We start from the raw sequence: 7,012 nt of genomic DNA, 5'->3' as shown, positions 1-7,012 counted from the left end.
GTCGTCCCTCCGTAGATAGTCCACAGCACGTCCGGATCCGCCTTAAGCTTGACCAACTAGGATCGCCCTTAAGGTACTTAGAATTTTGGGCACTTGTTAGGCAATTGTATGACTGAATTTTTGCTCTCAAAAATCACTTTGAATACTTGAATACTCTATGTAAATATGTGACCCTAGGCACCTATTTATAGAGTTATGGAAAAGGATTTGGAATCCTATTAGGATACTAATTTATTTAATTATAATCCTACTAGGACTCTAATTAAACAAACTAAATCTTTTAGGATTAGATTTAATCATATGACAAATCCCGGTAGCCTTAGGATTCGAGTAACACACTTCGAGTGATATGCTAGCACCGCACGCAGGCCTTGCGGCCCACGCACAGCGCCAGCCCACTCGTCGCAGCCCCGCGCGCGCGCCAAGGCCATTGCTGGGCCTGGCCTTGCGCTGGACCGGGCGTGGCTTGGCAGCGTGTTTTTGGGCGCTTGGGTTTGCTGAGCGTAGGCCTGGCTTCGTGTTGGGCCTTCGTCTAGCAAGTCTCGTCCGATGGTAATTCGTACGACGCGCTTCCGATTAAATTCCCGATTCCGGAATTTATTTCCGATACGAACAATATTTAATATTTCCGATTCCGGAATTAATTTCCGTTTCGAACAAATATTTAATATTTCCGTTTCCGGAATTATTTTCCGATTCCGATAATATTTCCGATTCTGACAATATTTCCGTTTCCGGCAATATTTCCGATTCTGGCAATATTTCCATTTCCGATAATATTTTCCGATACGTACCATGTTTCCGTTTCCGGCAACATCTACGACTTGGATAATATTTACATTTCCGATACGATCCATATTTCCGTTTCCGGTAATATCATCGTTTCCGGAGCATTCTTTTCTTGCCTGTGACAATCTCAGCTCCCACTGAAACCAAGATCCGTCGATTCCGAATATCCACAGATGGAGTATTTAATGCCATTAAATACTTGATCCGTTTACGTACTATTTGTATGACCCTACGGGTTCAGTCAAGAGTAAGCTGTGGATTAATATCATTAATTCCACTTGAACTGAAGCGGCCTCTCGCTAGGCATTCAGCTCACTTGATCTCACTGAATTATTAACTTGTTAATTAATACTGAACCGCACTTATTAGACTTAACATAGAATGCATACTTGGACCAAGGGCATTATTTCCTTCACATTTCTATCTCTCTCTCTTCATTTATTTCTTCATTTTTGCCTACTTTATTTATTGTTTTAATTAGTTTAATTATTTTTGCTTAGTTTAATGATTCATGTTTAGATTAGTTGTTATTATTGTTTAGAATCATGTTTTTAGTTGTTAATTTCGTTAAATTTCATATTTTTAGGATTATGGAGTAGTTTATTGATTAGGGTTTGGTGAAAACTCAACATTGATTAGTTTGGGTGTTTGTGATTGGAAATTAGGGATTTTCATGATTAAATTATTACATGTTTAGGAATTTCCAATACATGTTGCATTTAACTTGATCAATTAAGTGTTCCATGATTGCTTGGAGTAGTCTAGTTGGGTTAGAAAGGGATTAAAGACCTAAGCTTGGCTATGTTGTTGAATTGGGATTGTGATTTACCCCGGGTGTGATAGGGTAGAACGGGAGTTCGTCCTTGATGCTTAGGGAAATTGTTCGCGCATCGGGAGGTGGTTGGAACTATTTGTGAATTCAACGCTTATTCATGTAGTGCTTGTGAATCTTTCCCGTTTTCAATTGTCTTATGTCCATCCCGTGATTTGTTGTTGTTTGACCCATTCCCTAATCTCGTTTACTTTTGATTTCTTAGTTTAGTTCATTTAGTTTTAGTTGGTTAGTTGACTTTCCAACCCGTTTCGACCTAGCTTGTTGTTCGATTAGCATAAATTAGCGCACCTTAGTCCTTGTGGATTCCGACCCTTGCTTACCGCTTTACTTGTGTTTAGTGGTTAGTTTAGGTAATTTGTTTGATTAGGAGAGACTAGTAAGACCTAGTTTTCCCCTTGATCAAAATGGAGCCGTTGCCGGGGATTACGGTTTGCATTAGTTTGTGTTAGTTAGATGAGTCTAGATCTTTGTGCATAGTTTTTGTTTTGGTTTGTTCTTTTTCTTTTTGAAATTTCCTTAAAAAATGGCAACTACCCGTATCCCTCAAAATGATGAATCGTGTAAACTTGGTGATTTCACGTCTCTCCACCATGAGCTTCTCCATAATGAGTTCCTTAATGCTTTGCAATCCGAGTCGGTCATTTCATTGTCCGAGTTTCGTCTTTTTATAACTCATTTGGATTGTCAAGAAGATTTTAAAAGGGATTCGTTTATTAAGGAATTTGAGATTGCTTCCCAAACTTTTGCAAAAGGCATGGGAGATGTTTCTAGCCTTCTAAATGAATCCATTCGGGATGCTTCATGTAGAAGAGATGAATTTGAGGCTAATTTGCCACCTATGATGCATGACATTGAGCAATTGAGTATTGGGGATTATAATCCTACTCATTTCTCCTTGAATGAGTGCATCGATGATGGTGATGAAGAGCTTTTTGCTCCATTTTGTTTTCAAGTGCTCAAATCGATTCTAATTGAGGGCGAGAGTAAATTTGCCAACCAAAAATATTTTCTTGAGGAGAGTTTGTCTATTCCTTTTTCATTTCCTTATTTCGATCCTTCTTTTTCCTATTTTCTTGTTTTTTCTTTTGATCCTTCTTCTTTTAGGCATCCTTCTCCTCATTGGCATCGAGTTCTATCATACTCTATGCATGCATTGCGTCTTGTCATTGCGTATGATCTATCTAATGAAATGTGTGCTAGTGCATATGATAAACTCTTGCGATCATTAGCTTGTTATTTACTAGAAAGGTCATGCTTAGGACCTTAAATAAGCCTTTCTCGGGAAGTAACCCGTGTTTAATTGCTTTTATTTTCTTTCATTATTTTTACTTATTTTCCATTTTTCTTAATCTTTAATTAGGTACCTAATTGGAATAAAGATACATTTGCGATATCATATGGAAAGCAAAGCACGATGTTGGAGAAAGTTGACTACAAATGGAGAAATTGGATCATTTGTGGGTATTTACACCCACCTACTATCCGGTAGTGTCCTTCCTCTCCCTCTTTTTATTACTCCATGGATTGATTGGGCATATGAATTGATGAGGCATGAGGTTGGATGGTTAAAAATGTTGATTCAGTTGCCTCCATTTCTCTTTCTCTAATGTGTTGTGATTTACGGAACCATGTATATTGTTTGAATGCGTGCTTTCTTTCCCCCCCTCCCTTCCCTTGAGTCTTTGTTTCAAGCATTGAGGACAATGCTTAATTCTAGCTTGGGGGGATAGCTTTTCGCTAGCTTGTGGGAGGATTCCTTCTTTTCGTTTCTTTATTTTCTTCTCTTTAATAAAATTCAAAATCCAAAAATATTTTATTTATTTATTTCTTTTTATTCATCTTTTCTTTCAAACTTTTGAAAAAAAATCAAAAAAATTGAAAAAAAGTTTAGAAAATCCAAAAAAAAGTCTCAAGTTATTGAATAAAAGCACTAAAAATGATTTGTTCATCCAAAGGAAGAATCTTGGTGATTTTTAATGTGGATTCCCTCGCTTGTCATTTGGATAATTGAGTAGATGTATATACGTCGGATTTTTGCATGTGTGAGTTAGGGTGATTAGGGATAGCTTAATCTTTGTTGCTTGAGTCTCTACTTGAAAAAGTTTTCGTTAATTCTAAATGGTGAGCTTTGGTTTGAAAAGAGTTTATTTTGTTCTTTTTTGGATGTTCTTTGCTACCTTAATTCCCTTTGGTGCACACTTCGTTCCCTTAGGTAAGACCAATGCTAAGAGTTAATTGGATTGTAGAGAAAAAAAGATTGTGATTCATGTTTCGAGTCCAATAAGTGGCGCCAATGAGCCCACAAGGCTTAATAAGCCTATTAAAGTTTACAAAAAGAAAAAAAAAGAGTCAATAAGTGGTAAATACCACAAGTCCTTGAGAAAGTGGGTTAGTTTGGATGATTGAGTGGGAGCTTGAAGATTTATTAAGTAAAGTATTCCCTAGTGATGATGAATGTCATTGCGGCTCAAGAATCGAGACTCCATACCCATTACTCAAGTTCCTTAATCTTACAATCCAAGATTCTCTTAGCAAAAGTCAAGTTTGGGGGAGTCAATGTGCAATTTAGGTGGTCGTGATCATATTTATCCATTTGAGAACAATTTTTTACTTTTCGATGCCTTAGTGAGCATAATTGATGATTCGATGCTTTGATTGTGATTCTCTTGCACCTTAGATTAGTCTATCCCCTATATTCCTAATTCATGGATGCATCTTGACGATGGTTATGCTTTGAAAGTTTGTTTGAATTGACCATGTTTGGTGAACCGTGCTTGATGAGATGACTTTGGGAGAAATGTCTTGATTGTGCTTAATAAGAGTTATGGGTTAATCTTGTGGGAAACCCTTGCGAGATCTCACTCGCCCTCTAGAGCGATTTAGGGGTTTAAAGAGCTTGTTGCATGTGCAATCGTGATTCCTACGACAGTGAGTTAGTGTATATTCTCATCCTTGATTTTCTTTATTTTCGTTACGTTTGAATAATTCTCATTCTCTCCCCGTTTTTCATCTTGTTTTGCTTGAGGACAAGCAAAAGCTTAACTTGGGGGAGTTTGATGAGTGACATTTATGTCACTCCTAGGGGTAGTTTTTAGATATTTTTCTAGGTTATTTTCTTATATTTTAATCCATTATTATCCCTTTTTAGCATTTATTTCCTTTTTTATTATTTCATAATGTTATATCGGTTTTTATTAGATTTTAGGACTTAATTTGATCATTTATTTGTTTTCTTTGTTTTTAAACTTTTATAGATTACTTAGTTTAGTTTAGTTATTAATTTTCTATTTCTAGTTTAGTTATTAATTTTCTACTTCTAGTTATTATTATTATTATTATTGTTATTATTATTATTATTATTATTATTATTATTATTATTATTATTATTATAAATCAAATGCCAACAAATTCAAAAAATTTACAAATAGTTAGTGGGAAGCCGAGATACAATCTGGGCCCCCACTCCTCTGGCTATAGCAAAGCCTATCCTGGTGAAAATATGAGCAGCAGCACGAGCCCCAATGTCCTGAGTCCTAGAAAACTTCTGGATCCGCTTCAGCAACGCTACAGCATCCTTATCCAGCTCCCCCAAAGAAGAGAAAGAGAACGGAAGAAAGCCATAACCAATGGCCCTACAACGTGCTTCGTACTTGGCTCGTTTCCGAATAGCCGCATCAGCCACAACCCGGCCCGGGACAAATCCAGCCAACCCAGACTGTGTCAAAGGGGATGATCCCGTCAAGTCAACACACACATCACAGCCACGATCCCAAGAGTAGAGCAACACGTCTGCTGGTCGGAGTGCCCCATCGTTCCCTCCAGATAGACCAACATCGACCTCTTTCCGCGCCGAAATCCCAGAACGATAACAAACGTCAACAAGGGTATCCCGAACCACATTATGCCGATGTTTAATACCCACGATGCCGGCACATGATACCGCATGATCACCAAAGATGTCTCCCGCAAAGACCCTGGAACAAGCAGAACATGGCGCCGTAACAGAGAACAAAGGAACCCCCAACCGATAACACAACACACATCGGTAAGCCTTAGCATTCATCGTCTGTCCCAAACCTGATATGGGGACCGCACGAAGCCAAGCAGAGGTGTGATCTCCCTGCTGCGATTTCCACAACGCCAACTGTCGAGAAGATAAAGAGAAGGTGGATTCTGCAGATGCAGTAACCTTTGTGAAGTATATATCTGCCAGTTTCTTCATGAGTTTAGGGGCAGCGACCTCACTAGGGTTACTCAGGATGTCATACTCCACCGTTCTATTATATAGACTCAACGCATCCTCAAATGATCGACCAGGACCAACAATACCAACATGCCGTAGAAGCTGTGACTGCAAACCAGAAGACTGCAAACGAGAAGCAAGAAAAGCATAATGACGAACATCACCTGCGGAATAGACACCGAGTCCGCCAAAGGAAAAAGGTAAGGTAGCAAGTCGCCACTGCCAATCACCAAAGCCAGGCCCCGAAGCAGTAGCAATACGCTCCAAAGAAGATCGAAGAGCCTCATCGAAAGTGCGCTGAGCAGCCTCAAAAATATTAGGAGGACAAGTACGCAAAGCAAAGTAGAGTTTAGAAACTCCAGTACATGCCCTAAGTAACAACAACTCACACTGAGGATCATCAAGATGAGCAACCTTATCCATAAGCCCAATGGTCTTGATTACCCTCTGCATCACAAGCTCACCACTAAAAACTGGATTGGAACTAGCGGGACCACCAAGCAACTTAACACCGTGCAACAGACGAGAAATATCAGGGGGAAAGACGCCCACAAGCCTGCTACGAGGGTCCTCTATAGGCCAGAAAACCTCGGTCTTCTCCACATTAAGATGTAATCCGAGGCAAGGCCCGTCCTCCATAATCAACTGCAGAACCTTCCCTACAACCAAGGTATCACCAATAATAGTGCCGTCATCCAAATACCATGCCTGTAGACATACATCAAACGCGTCCCTAATTTTACAAACCAGGGTTGTAAAACCAAAGCAAAGAGTAGAGGACCAAGGGGATCACCCTGCTGCACACCCTGAGACGAACATAATGTATGTTCCCCATAATACAATTTGGCCGGAGAAGAGTAGCAGAATTCAACCCATCGCGAAATGCCCGGACAACGAAGACGAACTTCACGCAACATGGCCGCTCGATCAACTAAATTGAAGGCATTTTGAAAATCCACCAACAACATTGAAAGACCCACATCAGAACCCCGATCTTCAATCAACCTGTTCACAGCATGAAGAATGGCCTCACCACCCGCAGATAACCCGACACCAAATTGAAGACCATCAAAATAACTTCCCAAAGACGGACCAACCATAACAGCACCAACCTTCGAAACCAGACGTCGCCAAATAGTACCAAC

This window comes from Spinacia oleracea, chromosome 6, assembly GCF_020520425.1.
Source record: "Spinacia oleracea cultivar Varoflay chromosome 6, BTI_SOV_V1, whole genome shotgun sequence".
Taxonomy (NCBI): Eukaryota; Viridiplantae; Streptophyta; class Magnoliopsida; order Caryophyllales; family Amaranthaceae; genus Spinacia; species Spinacia oleracea.
This window is presented reverse-complemented; position numbering follows the sequence as displayed.